Here is a 23160-nt window from a genome sequence, read left to right as displayed (position 1 = left end):
ATTGTAGGAAATTTAATTACGCAACTTTTATGCCAGTACAACTTTTCTCGGAAATGAATACTTTTAAAGTTATAATCAAAAAACCAAGAAAAAAATCGAATTTTTCTTTAATTTTTTGACATTTTGATTATTTAAACAATGTTCCGGACCTTTTTGAGAGGGAGGATAACTCAAATATTATTATTTGAGATATTTTCAAGCAATTTCTGCAAAAAAATTTGAGTCACCTCTCAACGTCCAAATGTACTAATATTTTTACAGATGCGCCCTGGTCTATATCTAAAATTAATAATTTTGCTTTTATTGTGCTTACACTCCAAGATCCTAGAGAGCTCCCAGACGTTACTTATTTTCTCACAAATAATATGTACAGTATAACGTAGTACAGTCGAACCCGCTTATTGGAATAGCCTTCGTGCCAGGCAAAATTATTCTTATAACCGGGATATTCTAATAACCGATCATTGGTGGCTAGCCGAAATAAGTGTACCGAATAAACGTAATAATAGTATTTATATACTATGTATTACCAATATGTATAATGTATATGTATGTATATGGTTTTACGTCTTTGTATGTCAATAATACAGTAGTGTAACTACTACTGATCTATGTACACACACCGGCAAAATTAGCCAAACACGTTAAAAATGGGACATGTTTGATGTCTCGTATTTCATAAACCAGTGGTCCGATTTGAGTGATTCTTTTAGTATGTTATAGCCTTATTATTTAAGAATATCGGTGTAATAATATTGTTGCTAGACAGGTAAATGTCATTTTATACCGGGTGTAACAAGCATACTGTGTTTTTTTCTTAAAGTTCGGAACACCCTGTGGAATATACCAGCGTATATAAAATATTAAAATTAAAACTCGATTGTAGAATTATGCTTTCTTAACATTTTATTTTTTGATTCATTTGCTTATGTTGGAAAATAAAAAAGTTATGTGCTTTAACAACTAGCCATGTTTTTTATCAATAAATCCTCATAGTAGGGGAGAAAAGTATGCTAAATTTGCAAATACTCGAGCGTTCTTGTGACCTGGAGTGGATTGTGAAGAGTGGGTGCTACAACCAAAAAAAGTTAAGTTAAGTTTTCCATAAAGTGTAGGACTCTCCATTTTTCAATTTAATTTTCCATTTCCACCAATCGTTTTTTCCGATTATAGCGCTATTTATCCATAATAGGAAAAAATGTTGCGAATAAAAGTTGCTTATGTTTACGTCAAGGATCTGCAATAAAAATTGGGGGCTCCTATTTAATATTTTAATGTTACCCCCACCCCACCTCCGTGGGGTGGGGGGTAACATTTGGTAGATTTTTGGGTGGGTGTTTGGTGCCATTCGGTAGATTTTTGAAAAATATTGAATAGGTGTATTTTGCAGTTTTACGATCTGATGTTCATTTCGCAAAATATCGCAGGGTTCGTATTTATAATTTTTAATTTACCCCCCACCCCTCTCCGTGGGGTGTCACGAGCCCCCACGGAGGTGGGGTGGGGGATTTAATTTAAAATCTTAAATAGGAGCCTCCAATTTTTATTGCAGATTTGGATTCTTTAAGTAGAAATAAGCAACTTTTATTCGACATATTTTTTCGAATTACGGATAGATAGCGCTATAATCGGAGAAAAATGATTGTTTCAAATGGAAAATTAAATTAAAAAATGAAAAGTTCCCCACTTTATGGAAAACTTAACTTAACCTTTTTCTGATTTTAGCACATACTCTTCACAATCCAATAGGTTCCCATAACGCTCGAGTAACTACAAATTTAGTATACTTTCCTCCCATACTATGAGGATTTATTGATGAAAGACATGGATAGTTGTTAACGCACATAACTTTTTTATTATCTCATATAACTAAATGAATCGAAAAGGAAAATATTAAGCAAGCCTAAGTCTACAATCGAGTATTAATTCTAATATTTTACATTTGCTAGAATATTCCACAGGGTGTTCCAAACTTTAAGAAAAAAACACAGTATGATTGGTACACCCGGTATAAAATGGTATTTAACTGTCTAGCAAAAATATTATTACAACGATATTCTTAAATAATAAGGCTATAACATACTAAAAGAATCACTCAAATCGGACCACTGGTTTATGAAATACGAGACATCAAACATGTTCCATTTTTAACGTGTTCGGCTAATTTTGCCGGTGTGTGTATTAAATACCAAATTACATCATATGTATGTGAATAAATACAGTATAGATATGTAAATATTTTCTTATTAAAGTACATAAATAACAAAATTACTTATTTTTTCTTGAGAAATCATCGGTAATTATATCTTTTTTGAAGTTGAATCGAAGTTGTATTGGCGGCAAGACATGAATTGTTACATTATTCAACCTCATGTCTGGTTAAAGATCTTTTCTTTTCAAATTTAACAAAGCCATGATTCACTTCTTGCAAACAAGTAGGTAATCTCTGGGTAAATTCTAAATATGTAAACTGCTTCTAAAAATTTTATAACAGGCAACTAAGTGGATGCCAATATGTATAGAACTGTGTAGACAAATAAAAATTAATTTATGACCCATGCATTTGTCGGTTAAAGATCGAATTGGTACTCGTAAAAAAGTAATAAATATTTATTATCTACTTATTATGAAACCCTAATAATATATAAACCAGCAATACAGATGTTACAGGCCCTTGACGACAAACCATAATACCAAACATAATTAAATTTTTTAGTAAATGGTACAAATAATTTATTCGTCGACCTGAAAAATATTCTAATAAGCGGTATTATTTAATTAGAACATATTACAATAAACGGATAAATTTATTAAGCAGTAAATGGAAACGTTTCGGGACCTGGAATTTATATTCCATAAACCAGGATATTCCTATAACAGAGATTCTAATAAGCGGTTTTGACTGTATTTGTACTTATATGCTTATAGTATGCACACTTGCTAGCTTCAGCCGATGGCTAATTTATAAGTCCTCCTCCACATCTATCTTTTCTAATCAACTATTTCTAATGGGAACAAGCCACAATTTTACCAAAAAAATGATTTTATTAACGTTTCGAAGCCCAAATCGGGTTTCGTTGTCAAAATACAAAATACTACTAGAATAAACAAAAATGTTGTTGCTAAGTAAAAAAAATTCTTCTAAAAATTTATTTAATCTGACTCATTTATATTGGCAATTCAGACGTATATTATACATTTTAAAGTAGAAGACTTTAAAATGATATCGCCAATATTTATGAGTTGCGTTCTATCTTTTCTTCTTCGTAACGGTGTAGTGGGGTCATGTAAATTGTTTAAATAGTTCTCTCTAATTATCTCTCTCCTCTGCGTGTTATTTTGCTTAGGAAAATGAATAATCATGTCTTTTATTTGGTCCTACCTTTAATCATGTCCTTTATTTGCTCCTACCATCATGCTGGAGATCTTCCTCTGGATCTTTTATTTTGCTCGATACGTTGCCTTCAACTATCATAGGTTCCATGGCTTCTGTTCTTCTAATTAATATATGTCCAAAATATTTCAGCATATCTTGGTTAATAGTTGTGGTGAGTCTAGTTTATATGTTAAGTATTCTAGTATTGAATTATTTGTGCCATATGCGGTCCATGATATACACAACACTCTACGGTAAACTCACATTTCAAATTATACACTTCAAATCAACTTTTTTGATGATCATTGTTTCTGAAAGTGGGTGGAGATAAGGAATATTAATGCTCGAGCAAGACGTTTTTGTTACTTTTAGTAATGTCAGTGTTCTTCCATATTTTTGGGTTTGACTTGGTTTGGCTTGGTTTGCCTTTTGCCGATGTGTGTATTGTGATACGTTGATGAATCTCGTCTTTGCATCCACCACTGTTAGTGATGATGAATCCAACTAATCTAAGTAATTAAATTGTCTGACCATTTTGTAACCTGTCATGTTTCTTATCTCTGTTGATTTGTTTCTGATTCTATCGATGATCATTACTTTGGTTTCCTGTATATTTATTTTCTAACCTTATTTCCTACTCACTCTGCCCAGTCTCTTCATAATTTCTTCCAGTCCTTCTGATGAAGACGCCAATATAAAAGTGTCATGGGCATAAGGTAGATTTTTGATATTTCTCCCTCCTATAGTTGCTCCAAATAGACACATAATTTATTTACTATATGTGTTGAATAGAACGGGGGATATTACACATCCCTGCCAAACTCCAGATTTCAATTTGAAGATTTTCAAAACCACATTATTAACTTGAAATAAAAATGTATACCATTTTTATTCAGTTGCAATGCGAAGGCAAAACTGTTTATTTTTTTTAAAGTTTTTGAATTCCCTCTTGTCCCTTCGAACATTTTTAATATTTTTCAATATTTTTAATAAGTATTTCTATTAGGTTGAAAACTTTAAAACTTTGACTTTCAGTTACCAGATGTCGTTAGACACCTACTCCATAAACGTCAGTTTCAATGCGGGGATAAGCTCTCGGAGTTTCATCACTTGGGGCAGAGGACAGCAAACCTACGCCTCTCTAATGACGACTACAAATAGAGTCGAAAATCGTCGATTTAGAGTGCTGCTTTGCGCTCTCTGTTCTAAGTGAAAAATAAGACAGTTTTGCCTTCGCAATGCAACTGAATAAAAATGATATACATTTTTAGTTTATATTAGTATTATTTCTTTGAGTAATATAGGTCCATTTTCAGTTGGAATTTACCAGCTGAACAGACGTGGTCGTGAATTGTAAGTTTTTGAATCCATCTGGCTTGCAATTGTTAGAAGCCATGGAGGTGTTGCTAGGAAAATGGTCCTATAAATTTTCAACTAAATATCTCTTAGGAATATTTTTAATATTTTTCAATATTTTTAATATTTCTATTAGGTTGAAAATTTTAAAACTTTGATATTATTAACTCTTACATTTACGATATTAATTACATATAGTGCTGTAAGATATAGATTAGATGTTCGGCCGAACCTATTTCTCTAAATATGTACCACATTTTTTCCATTTTACGTTAGCGAAGGCCTTGAAGTAGTCAACAAAGCACAAATATACGTTTCTATATTAAACTGCTCTTGAGATTTTTCTATAATTTTACGAATATTAAGAATTTGTTTCTGCTAGGCTTCTGTTATTTTTGATCTAGCTAAGCTTATTAAGAGCAAACAGTAGCGATCAACAGGTAGCAACAAACGCGTTCCAAGATTGCGGCTCTAATTTTGAATATTTTGTGGAGATATTTGGCACACATATTCGTAATATAATAAAGAATGGCGGTACAGAGCCCCATTTCAGAAATATGTTAGTATGTGGAAGTTACTCTATTAGTAAATAACATATTGAAAAAAGGAGCCTGTACCGCCATTAAGAAAGACAAATAAATACACTTTCTTCAAATAAACTTTTTTATCCAGTGCCTAGATTGTGTGTCACATTGGAACTACTAAAAATTTATTTTTTTATAACAAGAAATCGAACGCCACTGACTTGGCAACATTTCGCGCCTATGTGTATATAAATTATTGTTTTTGATAGTATAAATGTCACTGTCAGTGTAGAATTACCGACGCACTGTTGCTTCACTTTTGAGAGTTCGCAGAACTTTCGCAATCTTGGACCGCGTTTGTTGCTACCTGTTGATCGCTACTGTGTGCTCTTAAGGTATTTCCTTTATTATCTTTGATGATCTCAGTTTGTGGTTTATTGATGTTTATTTATGCACACCATTTCTAAGAATTCTCTTTTGTTCAAATTGTTTTCATGTCCGAGTATTTTAGTTTTATGATTTTTGAAAACTGCATGATCTACCAATGCACACGTATCTTTATTATTTCTGAGGTCTTTTATGTCACGTCAGTCAACCTATTAGATATCTGGATGTGTATCCGATGTACGATTTTTCACAATTTACTTTACCCATGGTACTTTATAAACTACATTTAACCGTTCCATAATGTTAATGGGTGTTTAGTTTTTATATACAATGAACTTGTGTTTTGTATATTTTAGATGTAATTTGAATTTGAGAATTTGTAACAAAAACTTTTGTAAGTTTTGATGTTAATGATGGTAAATAAAGTACTGACGTAAAAGTAAACTGCAACTGCTACTTTGGTGATTTGATTCTGTTGTTTGATGTATGTGAATCATTAGGTATATTATTGTAGTTGTTAAATAAAAATTTGTTTGTTTGTTTAATTGGTTAAGAATTCTCCAATAAAATGTCTTTTAGTTCCATTAATCCCTTATAGATATACATAGATAGATATTATATTCAATAATAATATTGAGTATAATCTATTGAGCAGTATATTCTGAACATGTCATTAGTTACACAGGTAATGATGCAAATTCCGTCTGCGTTATTGAACACAAATGTAATTTCAGTTCCCAAGGTAATGCTTTAGATAGACATATATTATATTATAGAGATGATCGCATTGGTGCACATCCTTACCCTACAAAAGGCTTATACCGTTTCGACAGTAAATTCATGAGGTACTTTGACGATCAAGCTTGTATTGACAGCGCGGTTCACAAAATCAGAAGCGGAAACAGGAATAATATATGTATAATAATATAATAGTTTTCGTTGCCAATGATACAGTATTATATTATACATTAGTAGACTTAGGCAAATATGCAAATTGCATATTTTGCATATTATGCATAAAATATGCAAAGATGTAAAATTTTGCATATTTTTATAAAAGTGTGCATAAAGTGCATATAATTTGAAATTTTTTTTGCTGTGGTTTCAGAGTGGTTAAGAATGCTAGCAGGCAACTTCCAACTTCCTCAGGTCCACGACCTCCCTTGTCTTCTGTCCAAAGATGAAAATACCCCTTGCCGTTTGGCTGGTTTTTGTTAATAACGTACACTCCTAAGTTATAGAGCCATACCTACCTTAAATAAAAAGCAGTCTAGTGGAGATTTTAGGTAATGGAAGAGTTTTTTGCATGTCAAAAGTAATGTATAGGTATAACATCAGTTTTAGCCAACTCCATATCTTTTTTTTGTTCTTCAAAGGCTTTCTTAAATTTCTCAGAATGTCCATCTATTGCTTTACCAGAGTCGCAGACTTTACGAGTATCCGATCGGGGAGTACCAAATCCCAAGTTAAAATCTTTAACAAATATTCTCCTGTACATTGCTTCTGACACAACATTCTCCAGTTTCCTCCTGACACAGTACGCTTCGTATAACTCGAACATCTTATTTATTGATAAAGTGGGTGATAAATACAGCCGAGAAGGGTTCTTATTACGAGCATAGTGGGACATTTCTGCTGAGAAAGACTTAATATGTTCATGAACAATCATTTTGGTTTCTGCTGGTATTGCTTTTGGCCGATTGTGATGACGACCTCTTTCGTCCTTTTTTGCAGTTAATTTATCAGCTGTTATTTGATTTCGAATTAAATCAAATTTTTTTAGACCAATATCAAGCATAGATAAAACTGCGTCTTTACAAACCTTCCAAGATTCTCCATCTATTTAAAAAAATATTCGTAAGAATTTGTGCAAACAGCATGTAAAGTGGGCCTCTTTACTCCAATAGGTTTCATCAAACTAAACAAGTACAGATTTTGTCGTCATTTTGTAATAAATAGTAGTGGTTAAATAGTAAGCTTCTATCTTCACCCGTAAAACGTGAATCACATTTTAGTCGACATTTTTCTTTACACAACAGCTTACCTACACTTGACTTTTTAGCTGACTGCACCTGACCTTTAAAGTTTATTTATGATTTTCCAGCAGCCTTGTTGTTCTTTTTTTTTCATTTCTCATCTCTCACAACAAAATAATTGCACCGAAAACAAACACAACGGCATGTAATAACACCTGATAAACAATTAATGCTTGATTTACCGCGCAAAAATAGGCAGATTTTCTTCTGCATATTCTGCAAAAAGGTGTTAACTGCTCTGTTGACACCTTCTTGCAGATACGTCGAGAGTTATCACCTTTATGCACTTCAGGTCCTTTGATAATGGGATATTAACTCCTTTTTTATATACATTTTTAGGGCTAATAATGCCATCTTTTAACAAAAGGCTTTACTACTTAATAGAAATGGATGTTAACACCTATTTGCATTTGATAAGATCAAATTTACAAAAATGTAAGTTAACACCTTCTTGCATTAATAGCTTCAATTGTACTTTGAAAATGCCGAAAATAAACTGTTATAAAATTTGAAAGTGCTTCAACTATTATAAAACCTTACAAAAAGGTATTTATGGATATGGATAAAGTTTATTGCTCATTTTGTGGCAAAACCGTAAGTACCTACCTACGTATTATTTGTTATTTTATTTTAAATATTTACACGGTGGTACAAACAAACATTTTAAAAATTGAGGATATTTTTAATAACTGCGAACACAAGGTTTTCATCGATTTTTATTTAATATTTTTAAAAGAATTCGCTGCAAGACGAAAATGAGAGACATCTTACATTTCAATTCGTTCAGAGAGGACCATAAACGCTCTTATGTACGTTTCACCGTTATTAGGGATCGTCGGATTGATACATATCGTTCCCTCTGTGAGGTATATACCCCTCCAAAACAGCATTTAATAATTTGTAAACTTAAATATTTAATTACATAAACATAGTTTGTAAGATACGTAGGTACATGTTAATTAACATTTTATTACATGCATATTTTCTAGAGAAACATGCATATTTTTGCGTAAAATACTGCATATTTATGCGCATATTTTACACCTTTTTATTTGCATATTTGCCTAAGTCTATACATTAGCAATATTTATAATTATGAAACACCTTTTAACGTATATTTACTTTTTCAGGTTGATTTACGTACGATAGAACTTCTCATATTTAGGTAAGTTAAAAATATTACTAATCCCTTAAGAGCACACAGTAGCGATCAACAGGTAGCAACAAACGCAGTCTAAGATTGCGAAAGTTCTGCGAACTTTCAAAATTGAGGCAACAGTGCGTCGGTAATTAGACACTGACAGTGACGTCTATACTATCAAAAACAATAATTTTTATACACATAGGCGCGAAATATTGCCAAGTCAGTGAGGTTCTATTTCTTGTTATAAAAAAATCGATTTTTATTATTTCCAATGTGACACAAAATCTAGGCATGAGATAAAAATGTTTATTTGAAGAAAGTGTATTTTTTTGTCTTTCTTAATGGCGGTATAGGCTCCCTTTTTCAATATTTTATTTAGTTATAGAGTAATTTCCATATACTAACATATTTCTGAAATGGCTCTGTACCGCCATTCTTTATTATATTACGAATATGTGTGCCAAATATCTCGACAAAATATTCAAAATTAGAGCCGCAATCTTGGAACGCGTTTGTTGCTACCTGTTGATCGCTACTGTTTGCTCTTAATAGGTTTTCCAAGGTAAGTCCAGTCGGGTTAGACGAATAACAGGCCTAACCTTGCACTAGGAGCTGCCTCAAATTTTATTTTTGTAATCTTTAGGGGGGGTCAATAGTAGTGTAAATTTAAAATCTCGACTGAATTCCGCCATTGCGTTAGCCGCCATCTTGATTTTAAACGAGAACCGTTTTGCTCAATAGCTCCGCCATTTTCAACTTTTCGACAAAAAGTATAACAACCATAATTGTTGAAAATGTAATTTTCTATCATATCTATTTTTACAATTTTTTCGTACCATTGATATTTTCCGAGTTATAGCGGAAAATAGTGACAGTTACATATAAATAGAGCATAATTATTAAATTATCTCGTTTATTGTTAGTTTGCGACAAAAATATTTCTATACAAAAATAGAGAGAATTGAATTCTACACAATTTTAATTTCTTTAATTTTTTTGCTAAAGTTAATATTTAAGGTAGTATGTATGCGATAATGGCGCGAGCGTAAGACCTGATTTATTTTGTAGCAATTGTTTTTGTTCAATATCTACGCCATTTTCAACTTAAATTCTTTTTAACAATTTTTTTCATGTGGTTGATATTTCCCGAGTTAAGTGGGAAAATAGTAAAAATTGGGGGAGGGGGAGAGCATGATTACGGAATTCGAAATAGGGGAGATCAATAGTAGTGTAAATTTAAAATCTCGACTGAATTCCGCGGTTGCATTAGCCGCCATATTGATTTTAAAGGAGAACCGTTATTGCTTATTATCTCCGCCATTTTCAACTTTTCGACAAAAACGGTAGGAACTAAAATTGTTGGAAACCCAATTTCCTAAAATTTCTTTTCCAAAATTTTTTTATGCCATCAGTATTCTCCGAGGTAAGAAGGAAAATAATGGAAGCGGAGGGGAAGCATAATTATTGAATTGTCTCATTTATTATTAACTTTACGACATAATTGTACATAAACAGAAATAAAGAGAATTATATTTTATACAATTTTTGAAACTTCCAATGAAACACCAACCAAACTAAGTACATAGCAGACATAAATAATAACTTAATATGCATTAAGTTCATTTAATTTTATTAACTAGCGGGTTTTATTGGTTGAATTTGTATGTCGATAATTAAGTTTCATGTCAGCTAATATATTTTAATATTTCAACAATTTTTTTTTAATTTTGGACCCCGTTGGGGGGAATTTTCTCATTCCCCCCTCTTAGACCCGCAACTGGCTCTCTCGAAAAATTGTAGTAAATTGTAATTGCAACAATTTCAGTCCTTACACTTTTTGTCGAAAAGTTGAAAATGGGGAAGATATTTAACAAAAACAATTGCTTTAAAATCAATCGGGTCTTACGCTCGCGCCTTTACCGCATACGTACTACCTTAAATATTGATGTTATCAAAAAAAAATTAAAGAGATCAAAATTGTACAAAATTCAATTACCATCATTTTTGTATAGGTTAAAATTTGTTGTAAAAGTAATAATAAACGAGATAATTCAATAAATCAATAATTATGCTTTAACTGTCACTCTTTTCCCCATAACTCGGAAAATATGGTCCGCGCGAAAAAAAAAATAGTAAACGAAATTATAGAAAATCGCATTTTAAACAATTTCAGTTTGTATATTTTTTGTCGAAAAGTTGAAAATTGCGGAGATATTGAGCAAAAACGGTTCTCGCTTAAAATCAAGATGGCGACTAACGCAAAGGTCAAATTCAGTCTAGATTTTAAATTTGTACTATTATTGACCCCCTAAAGATAAGAAAAATAAAATTTAGGGCAGCTCCTAATGCAAGGTCAAATGGTATCCCGACTGGGCTAGGCATATTATAAGCCCAGTAGGAAAGGCCGTCTTATATTTTCAAAGAAAATATATTTTTAACGCTAAATAACAAATTGTTGTGACTATCCCTTGTCTTCAAGATAAGATGATAACCAATCGTCTAAGTGGTTGATTAGGAAATATTATGAATAATTAATCTGTGCCAAAGCGGTACAATTTCCTGTTAGTAATATTATATTTTGAGTTTAAATATTATCATTTTATTCGACTTTAGTTAATTTTACAAACACTTTTATTTTAAAATTCGGTTACGTTAAAATTTAATACGTAGCACGAGTTGTGATTGTTCCAACTAAAGACGAGAATGTGTCTTAGAGCGTTTATGTATCGTCCGACTTCGGACTAGATATAACATCCTTCAATTTGTCGCAACTTTCTCTCATCCACTTTTCGTTCTTTTAATACACATATTAGTTCAATGAACATAAATAGATATACTTAAACTATAAACAATAAAAGTAATAAAATTATTAGCTTAGATAAAATATATAAACAAGCATTCGTACGATTTCATAGCATATACAATTATTAAATGTTCGCCTATTAATTAAAGATGAAAACTAAATGAAAACATTCCACTTCTCTGTTGCGTTTTGTTTTCGTTATAATTAGTGAACATAAATAATTTTTATTTAGAAGCTGAACGGCCATAAAGTTTTAAAGTACTACTGCAATTTAATAACAATCGGTTATTACCCAATTATTCTTTTCATTAATATAAATTGCCGTAACATGAATACTTTCGGATTTTTCTGGTAGTTTTAAAACAACAAATCTAATTGATTGTATGTTTAATAACGTAAATCAAAGTTTTATATAAAAACAAAATATAGTATGCTCTTGAATATTTATAGCTCATAATTAGGTATTTTTACGAGGTAAAAGCAAAACTTATAATGTAAGCGGAATATAGACGGAAAGAGTTGTTATTTTTTTCAATTGTTTAATTGTTTACATGCGAAAAATAATATTTATTGTTCACTACATCACACCCTAAATCACCACTTAATCCATCCCTTTATAATAATACCTGCTAGTCACTCTACCCTACTGCTTTAGGAATGCAGACATTTCTTAGTCAGTGCAAACTAAAACTCTCTCTCTGGTGTTAACTCTGAAAGAGAACACGCGTGTTGTCCTTCTTTGTTAATGATAACCACTAGTTACCACGTCGTGAAATACCGCGAACCTCTCTTTACTCTTGACCTTCGCAGTTAACAGACGCGCAAATAGTTCTCTATGATTTTGAGTCACCTATAATAAAGACGCTTTTTCACACGCTCTTACCTATTTGTCCCGTATAGAATAGGCGTGCTTTTTCGGTCGACAAGAGTACGATGCAGCCAAATCAGACAAGAACGTTAACTTGAAAAAAGGATCATTATAGGAGCAACGCGACCAATTTGTAACATATACCAGGAAGGATCTGTTTTTAGCAGTGTTGCCAATCGCATTTCTCTCGATTATCCAATGATCGCTCGAAAAATATCCGATTTGTCACGAAAAGGTACGCTAGGTCAAAAATTATTCTGTTATAAAATCAATGCTGCCAATGTTATTCTTTTAGTCCCCTTAACAACAATCAGTTGATTGTAATCAATTATCATTATGATAATTAACATAATTGATTGATTAATTAATTATTAATTATCAATAATTAACGTAACAATTATTAGCATAATTGATTAATTAATCAATTAATCTCATAATTGTAATCAATTATGTTTTCAGCAACCCAATCAAAGTTGACATTGATAGTAATTAAATATTTGATAATGATCAGTTGATTCCATTTCTGATTAGCGTTCGAACAACCGGCCCTTTAATCTACTGGATTCTCTGTTTCACAGTTTAAAAATTTTCGTTTATAGATGAAAATCTCGCATCCTAGCTGATTACCTAATTCATGTGTGTAAATACTATTTACTTACTATTATAATAGTATTCGTATTTTGTAAGTGTTAAATTCTAAATAAAAAAATCTAAATATTACAATATTTGAATCGTTATAATTATTATAATTATTTAAGTAAAAAAAAAACACTTTTAAATATTATTATATTAAAACGTAATAACTACCTAAAACTAGGTACTAGAAAAATAAATAATATATAAATCAATACAAAAAAAACTACAGCTACATTAATAGCATAGGCGCAAAACACGACAGCTACATTAATAGCATAGGCGCCCTGAATACTTCTATAATTTTTATTGTAATAAGTTACAGGGGTGAAAGGAAAACCGGCGTTATCGAAATGCCTCCCACTTTTTCAGGTAAATATTTTCATACATGAAATGCCTCCCAGGTACAATCGAAATGCCTCCGTTTCGTTAATTATTTAAGCTGATATTTTGTCTATTTAATCTCTGTATAATGACACAATGTTGCCAAATCATAATTTAAATAGGTAGTATCTATTTATTTTGATTTTTCTAATTCTTAATGCAGTGTACATAAAATTTGTTGCACATAAATAATTCATAGTACGACATACATATTTCTTTTTAGAAAAGAAAGTTCTTACCCGACAATCTAATATCCAGCTTTTCTGGGTAATTCCAATTCCGATTCTAATCCTTCCATATTTATAATTCGATTTTATAATTCCATAAATAGGTACTTTTACCTTAATCTTTTTGTTTGTTTATATTCTCTGGGTATTTTCTGGGTAATTCCAATTGCGATTGTAATCTCTTCTTAACGATTCCATGAATAGGTACTTTTACCTTAATCTTTTTATTTGTTTATATTCTCTTTTGTAAATTGTGCTAATGGGCTAAATGTTGTAAGAATACTTGAAAGATTAGTTCCTGCATCAGTCAGTTTGTCTATTTCAAGCTTGTCAGTTCGTCGATTTCAAGATCAAATTGTGTTTCAAGTTATAACATCCGAAATAATGGAATCAACGATAAGTGTCAGTCAAAAGGGTAAACCTTTACTATATATCAATTGATGGTTTTACATTCGGTTGTCAAAAAATGTTGGCCAAAGATACAGTAAAACGGTGAACATGTACTAAAAAAACCTGCAAAGCATTTGTGAAAACACGGGGATGTGAAAATACGATAATATTGAATCAATATTAGATCATAACCACGAGAAGTTGTCTGCTGAAGTTTACAATAGAAAAACCGTAAGCAATTCAATAAAACGAGCAGCCGTGGAAGATCTCAGCGAAAAACCAATGAAGCTCATCTGTAAAGAACTTAAGAAGATAAATATAGAGACATTTACTATCAATGATATCAATAGGGTGAGTCAAAATTTATATTATGCTAGAACCACAAATTCTTTAATTAAACTTCCCAAAAATATATCTGAATTTCATAAAGCTCTCGATTCATCTTCTATTATTACAAATAGAAATGAAAATTTTATAATTAAAAATGACAAAGATAATCATATTGTTATATTAACATGTTTTTCAAATCTTCGTTTTCTTTCGACTGTTTCCAATTGGTATGTTGACGGAACTTTTGAATACTGTCCTCGTTTTTTCACTCAATTGTTTAGTATACATGGCTTGAAAAATGGACATTATATTCCTCTTGCCTTTTGTTTACTTCAAGATAAAAAGTCATCTTCATATTATCTCGCTTTTAAATATATCATAGAAGAATGTTTTAAAATTAATTGTCCTGTATCCCCTAAAGTAATAAATTCAGACTTTGAAATTTCCATTCATAATGGTATTCGTATGGCATTACCTGAAGCAGATCTTCATGGATGTCGTTTTCATTTGGGTCAGGCATGGTATAGAAAGGTCAAGCACTGGGATTAGCTCCAGAATACCAGAAAAAAGGTGTTGACTCAACCGATATTAAGCATGTTCTGATTTATATTTTTGGTCTTTCATTCTTACATCCTGAAGATGTTAGTGATGTTTTTGCTATAGATTTGATAGAAATTAAACCAGTCGATGAAAGAGTCACCCAGTTTTGTGATAATCTTGTTGATAATTACATATCTGAAAATTCGACATTTCCTCCACATCTTAGGGCTGAGCACTCTTCCTCCTTACAAAGAACCACAAACCCATGCAAAAGTTTTCATTTCAAGTAGGTATAATGCTTCTTTCTACTGCCCTCATCCTAACATTAATAATTTTATTGATATAATTTTACAATTTCAAATAAATACCTACATTAAAATGAATTCTGTTTCGACACCAAAAAAAATTGTTGCTGAAAGTGCAGCAAAAATAAATTTTCTAAATGAAAAAAATTTAAAATTAAGAGAATGTAAAATAAATAGTTTAGAATTTGTCAAAGTAGTATCATATAAATTTAGGAAAAATATTTTTGAAATTTTATATTTCTACACATTTTGTAATCTTTTCCAAATAAGTTTTTTTGTGATGTTATTTTTAATAAATTTATAAAATACTTACGTTTTTGTATTTTTTGTTAAATTATTAATAATAAAAAATAATGGTTATTATAAAATATATATTATAATGGTTATAAAACTAATTATATATGTATAAGATAGTTGAAATATATAAATACCGCCTAGTGTCAATAATGTTTAATACATAAAGGTTGAAAATAAAATAAATTAATTAACAAAATACCAATTTTGCCAAAAATTTACAAAGGGACGAATATGTGGCAACGTCTCACCTTCACATAAATATTAGAATCGTGCAATTTATTTAAAGCTTGGGAGGCAATTCGTATGTGACCATTTTAGCGACAGGTAAGAAATCCTATTTCTGGAGGCATTTCATATGCGGCCAGGAAAACAGTATATTGAGTGTGATTTTTAATTTCAAATATCTCATTTAAAAGAAACATTTTGTTTATTCTAAGGGACTTTCAGCCCTCGGTAATAATGTAATCTTTCATTCGGCGTTCAAATTTTTCAAAAATATTTATTAGTTTTCTCAGGATTCGAAAAAAATGAATACATTTAAAGATTATTTGTCCGAAATTTTGCGCCTACGCTCTTTTAACAACTAAAGATTTATTACAACCAAAACAATAGAAATGTATTTGACAGTCTTGTAGTTATTAAGGTATCAAGGTTATTATTCATAATACCCGTGGTGAGTTCAACGTTTAATGCCCGACTAAATAATTTTTATAGGCAAAACATTTAAAGGATTTTTAAGTTAATTAGTAGATATCTAGATATTACTAGTTTCAAATAAGTAGATTTTTCTACAACCGCTATTCCAAATACATTTTTCTCACAATTTTATGTTAACAAAGTTTGTTAAGATAAAATTGTGCAGAAAAATGCATTTGGAATAGTGTTTGTAGAAAAATCGACGGGTCAGCGCTTTTTATAATTCTTTAAAACAAGGACACAAATAATTTTATTCCAAAAGTGCTATTAGAGTGCTTTCACACTGTATAAGCTCATCATTATAATATAGTTAAAATATGTTCAATTAGTAATAAAACACCCGTATATTATATAGTGAAGTCTTAATTATTTTACTAATACCTGTTGTTCAGAAGCATGACGTGAAGTTGATGGCTGCTTTTCAGCAATATTTTTTTCATTATTTGATTTGGTCTAAAACAAATTCATTATTATATTTCAATATCCACACGTTAGTAAAAATTTTTACCCATCTTAACATTTTTTATTAACCATTTATCCATTATAAAAAAGTATTTTCACAAACGAAAACTTATTTCAACACAGGTTTACTTAAGCACTGCACTACATAAACTGAAAATAAAACTAAATCGTGCGTGAATTAGCTTTCATAAGTTTCAAGACTAAAAACTAAAAACTCATAAATAACATCGGACACGAGACAGTTTTTGAAATTTGAATTGGATTAGTATGCCTTAAGTGGACGCACTTGTGCATTTAAATTCTAAACAAAAGAATTGGCACATGTCCCTTTTGTCAAAAGATGAAAAGTATCGGATAACATTCATCCAGTATAGGCTATTTATAAAAATTCGGGTGGAACCAAACAAAATTAATGTGTTGTTGGTGTTGGGAATATATGGATGAGAAAGTTTTAGTCGATGGTAGATACCTACACTGAAAATATCCGCAAATATCCGATTTATTTAAAGATACGAAGAAGATACGACAACTCTCAAAAAGGTACGCAAATCGGATAATTATCCGCCGATTGGCAACACTGGTTTTTAGGTGAATATGAGAGGTGGCATTCGGAGTTTTGCGGATAAAGTTAGGTGATAACTTCGTTAATAATAATTGACTTATGATCCTTCTCAAATGTGCCCGGAACATTAATAAAAAAAATAAAATATTTAAAAATTTCAAAAATTTTCGTTTTTTTTCTACTTTTTTGCTTATACATAACTTTAAAACGATTCATTTTGGAACAAAGTCGTATAGGAATAAAACAAAGATAATTAAATTTTATATCAGATACGATTAGTTAGAAATGCCTTAATTTAACACCCTTGCTGCAAAATAGCAATAAATATAAAATAAGGGGGCAAAACAAGCCTCTCCTTATTCAATGTTTTTCCATCACTTAGGTTACACTTGGAACCTTCCTAATTCGCTTAGACAATTTTTGTAATGTGCTAAATCCGTTCACAAAATGTCATTAAAATTGACTTAAGTACTAGATTTTGCATAATAATTTTGCAATCTAAACTTTTTTTAAAAATTAAAATTTTTTAAAATCTTGCACAACAAAAACTAGAACATACAAAGATTTGTCAATTTTTTTACATATAAAGAAGCACTTCACCTATCTAATGCACTTTACATAATTGAAATCGGATTTTTTAAGCAGCCTGAGCAATGTTTTAAAGTTATAAACAATTTTTTGGCTTATAAACAAAGCCAGTAAGTAGTGCTGTGTCCAGGAGGGGGTGCTACGGGCTCCTTTATTTAGATGGACTTACCCAAGTTTTTTTATGTATTTTGACCCGTAGAACACCAATTTTTTGGGTAACAGTTGATCCGGATGTCGATAAGATTGTTAAAAACAAAGAACTTGAGGAATTACATAACACCGATTTTTCGCAAAATAAAACATTTTTTTGTATTGCTTGGGTAATTTTAAGCAAAAAATGTTCTTACAAGTTTTTTCGTTGGATGCATAGTTTTCGAGATAAACGCGGTGGACATTCAAAAAATCGAAAAAATGCAATTTTTGAACGAGGATAACTTTTGATTAAAAAATAAAATAGCAATTCTGCTGAAAGCATTTGAAAGTTTAAGCCAAATTATACCGGTTTTAATTATTTGCATTGCTAAAAATTCATTTTTTTATTATTAAACAAAGCTATTTGTTTATAAGCCAAAATTGTTTATAATTTTAAAACATTGCTGAGACCCCTTAAATAATCCGATTTTAATTCTGTAAAGTGTATTAGATAGGTAGATCACCTCTTTATATGTAAAAAAATTAACGAACTTCTAAATGGTCTACTTTTTGTTCAGAAAGATTTTAAAAAATTTGAACTTTCTTAAAACATTTATATTGCAAATTTATTATGCAAAATCTATTAGGTCGATTTTAATGAAATTTGGTAGACCATTTAAGTAAGTTATAAGAATTTTCTAAGCGAATTAGTAAGGTTCTAAGTGCCACCAAAGTGGTTAAGAAATATTGAATATCAACAGGCCTATTTTGTCACCTTATTTTGTATTTATTGGTATATTGCAGAAAAGGTAATACTTAAAGACAAATCATACAAAATTCAATTATCTTTATTTTATTTCTCTACGACTTTGTTCCAAAACGAACCGTTTTAAAGTAATAAGCACAGAAAGCAGACAAAAATCTATGTTTTTCGAAATTTTTAAAAATTTCAATTTTTTGATTAATGTTCCGGGCATATTTGAGAAGGAGCATAAGTCAATTATTATTACTGAAGATATCACCTAACTTTATCTGCCAAAATCCGAATGCCACCTCTCACATCTAAAAATACACGTTTTTTTACAGGTTAGTCCTGGTCTAACAATAGGTTGAAAACCCTGATGGTTTTCAGGGCAATTAACAACAACTTCTTTACTATTCACTCGAATGTAACCTAACTACAGATTTGTTTGAAAAGTTTTATACATTTAACAATTTTGTACTCAGGTATCTGTAGCTTCCTCCGTGGGTATTATGCTTTGTTTTCTGTTATTGTTATTATTAGCGTACCACTTTTTTTTATCTATAAAGACTTTCTCTTCAGTATTATTATACCTAGCTTTTATTAAATTTATTTAATTTTTTCTAGACTTAGTTATTGTAGAAAGAGAGAAATATATACTTAAAATGTAAGTAAAAAGGTATTATTTATACAGGTTGTCCAGAAACTCTACCGACAAGCGAAGACAGGAGATTCCTCAGATAATTTTAAGACAGTTTAACCAAATTTACTTAGTCCGAAAATGCTTCCTAAGGGAGCTAGAGCTCTTTGAAGATGACGTCTTGTAATTAGTTTTTCTTCAATACCTCCAGAACGCCTCTAGTTAGAAAAACGAAAATTGGTACACATATTTGTCTTCCAGAGTTAAATCGATTCCGTTTATTGTAAATTTCTAGTACCAGTCATAGTCGTCCGTTTTGGGTGGGGCAACGGATATTTGATCGCATAACTTTTATGTCTTTAATTTTTAAGCATTTTTGATACTGGATTATTAAATTGTGAGGTATTCTAATACTGAAAATACTAAAAGGTACTCTTGCTTTAAGTCGGTAGAACACACCGTTTTCTAGAAAACTCGATTTGAAAATTTTTCGTTTCCTGAATATGAAATAAAATTGAAAAAAATTTTCAAAAAAAAACAGTGTATTTTACCAACTTAAAGCAAGACTAAATATTAGTACTAGAATACCTCATAATTTAATAATCTAGTGTAAAAAATTCTTAAAAATTAAAGACAAAAAAGTTATGCGATAAAATAACCCTTGACTTGCCCAAAACGGACGCATATGACCGGTACTAGAAATTCGCAATTAATGAAATCGATTCGTCTCTGTTATATAAATAAACGTACAAGTTTTCGTTTTTCTAAATAGTTTTTTTTTTATTTTTTTTTTGATATTCATAAAACGAATAATTTTCAAATCGATTTTTCTAGAAATCGATTTTTCTAGAAATCGGTGTATAATATCGACTTAAAAGAAGAGTACCTTTTAGTACAATACCTTACATTTTAATAATCTAGACTCAATAATGCTTCAAAATTAAAAACAAAGAAGTTATGCCATAATATAACTGTTGCCATACCCAAAACAGACGCCTATGACTGGTACTAGAAATTTGCAATCGACGGAATCGATTAATCTCTGGAAGACAAATATGTGTACCAATTTTCGATTTTCTATATAGAAGCGTTCTGGAGATATTTAAGAAAAACTAATTGCCAGATGCCGTATCCAATAAGTCTAGCAAGGAAGCATTTTCGGACTAGATGAATTTCGTTAAATTTTCTTAAAATTATCTGAGGAATCTCCTGTCTTCGTTTGTCGGTTGAGTTTCTGGACACCCTGTATACTTATCTCATTATATTTATTATATTTGCTCGAGGGAAATAAAAAACATCAAATTTTTGTCAATGACATGAATACTCTATTATTCAAACAACTAATCACGTGCTAAATATCTAAAATTTAATTCACCAACGTTTTGAAATCAAAGTCGCTGAAGGTAGTCGCATCCCACTAATTTTCCCAACCTAAATATTTCACAAAGGTTTCCATTAATAATTTCTGCATCGTTTGGCTGAAAGACCATTATTCCTTTTCGTTATTTTCGGAGCGTCTACACATGGACTTAGGTCTCTTTTATCTCCGAATAGTTCAATCAATCAATTGTTACCTTTTTGACACCGGCTTATGTCCGGGAAATAACATGTTTACGAAAGAGGTTTAGGTCGAATAAAGAGCCAATTTTCTTTTGGACGATCGTCAAGGGACAGACAGAAAAATAATGTAGGCATTAGGATACAGGGGAAACATTCCAAAAAAATTAAAGAATATCTCAAAAAGATTAATAGTATACTTCATTTCTGATCTTTTTATTCATTTTTGATATTATATCTCTATATACGCTGTGAGCTCGTACGTAAAGGGGATATTTACAAATTCGCGAGCGCCAGTAGTGACAAATCTGTAAACGTTTACCGGAAAGACATAAATGTCAAAGTGATTAATTTAAAATTAAAATTAAAAACATTAATTATAAAAAATATTAGTTGGTCAAAGCTGTGGTATATATTTTTACCTTAAATATATTTACGTTTTAAATACTGAATTAAAGTTTTTTTACTGTTCCGTAATATGTAATTATAAATTATTCTATTAATCTTAGCGCCATCTACACGATAATTGTGAAAGTATCCGAAGTAAGAAATTCATATTTTATCAATAGAACGTCAAAATGATTAGCAAAATCTTAAAAAAATCGATTACAATTTAATTACTTTTTTGCGTTGTAAATATTAAGCGATAACAATTAAATAATAAATTTAAAAATTACCGGTGAAAGTTGAATTAGTAATCCGCTAGGAGCGCCACCAGCGAAGCTCAGAGCGTATAGCGTATAGTTGTTCTTATGGTAGGGGAGCCCAAGCGGGGATTTTTGCAGTTACTCGAGCGCGTCAGATTATCATATGGGGAGAAACCTGCTACCCTGCAGATGCACCTCTACCATATATTGGCTCTTAACACAGGGGAGTTCGTTAAGGGGACCCGAAAAAAAACCAATCCTTAAAAAAACTCGAAATTGTCCGATTAAGCTAAGGTAAGTTAAGTACATGCAAAAGAGTGTATATTTCAAAAATCTGACGATTTGAGTAAGGAAATGGGTGATTCAAAAAGTTTCCCAAAAAAGCGAATATTTCGCGAAATGAACGTCAGATCGAAAAACTAAAAAATACGTGTACAATATTTTTCAAAAATCTATGGAATTGTGTTGAACATGGCCCCCACAAAGAGGGATCGGGGTTAAATTTAAAATTTTAAATACAAACCCCACGATATTTCGCAAAATAAACATCAGATTGAAAAACTGCAAAATACACTTTTTTTTCAAGATTTTTGAAAAATCTATCGAATGGTACAAACACGACCCCCACAGATATGGGGGGTTTAAAATCTTAGATAGGAGCCCCAAATTTTTATTGCAGATTTGAATTCTTTACGTAAAAATAAGCAACTTTTATTCGAAATATTTTTTTTGGATTATGGATAGATGGCGCTATAATCGGAAAAAACCATTGTTGGAAATGGAAAATTAAATTAAAAAATGGAAAAATCCTTACTAAAATGGAAAATTTTACTTAACTTTTTTTGGTTTTAGGACCTAATAATCACAACTCAATAGGTCCCCATAGCGCTCGAGTCACTGCAATTTACTTTTCCACCTACCTCTACCGAAAGTATACTTTTTCGCACCTGATTGTAGGGAGCAAAGTTGTACTTTTCCCCCCTAAGGAGGTAAATATTTTTCCTAGGGAGGAAAATATTTTTCCTCCCTAGGGAGGAAAAGTAAAAGTGACGTCATTGTATTTCATTCATGAAATATAACTTATTGACGCCCTGTACAATATCTATTTTCTGTTACGTAAGTATCTATACATTTTAACGTTTATTTAAAAACACTCTGTATTTTGCAGAATGGTAAAAAACAGGAAATTGTTATTCTGATTTAATAATGTTTACATTAATAATTTGACTTATATTTGACAGTTGACAGTTATATTGTACCTACTTGTTAGTTTTAGTTCTAATAAATTTTGTTGGTTAGTTACATAAATAAAATAAGTAAAAATGAAAAAATTACTTGTTATTTGAAGAAGGTGGAAAAACCATATGAATAACATGGGAGTAAAGTGCCTTTTCCTCCCTTGAATGATTACTGCCCTCCGCTACGCGTCGGGCAGTAAACTTCATTCTCGGGAGGAAAAGTAGCACTTTCCTCCCTTGTTATACAAATAGCTATTCGTCCCCTATTATTACGTGATTATTTTATTACTAGTAAT

General features: G+C 30.8%; 1 protein-coding gene across 1 annotated transcript in view; it reads left to right on the top strand.

Annotated features, from left to right (window-relative positions):
- The window catches only part of LOC114340380 (uncharacterized), a 1055195-nt gene that overhangs the window by 507613 nt on the left and 524422 nt on the right, over positions 1–23160 (top strand). The window contains exon 6 of the mRNA XM_028291124.2: positions 8810–8844. The gene's annotated coding sequence lies outside the window, so the exon portion shown is untranslated. The remainder of the gene's footprint in view (positions 1–8809; positions 8845–23160) is intronic.

The sequence above is a fragment of the Diabrotica virgifera genome, chromosome 3 (genome assembly GCF_917563875.1).
Source record: "Diabrotica virgifera virgifera chromosome 3, PGI_DIABVI_V3a".
Taxonomy (NCBI): Eukaryota; Metazoa; Arthropoda; class Insecta; order Coleoptera; family Chrysomelidae; genus Diabrotica; species Diabrotica virgifera.
Note: the sequence above shows the minus strand (reverse complement) of the source record. Positions and strands in the feature narration are given on the sequence as shown.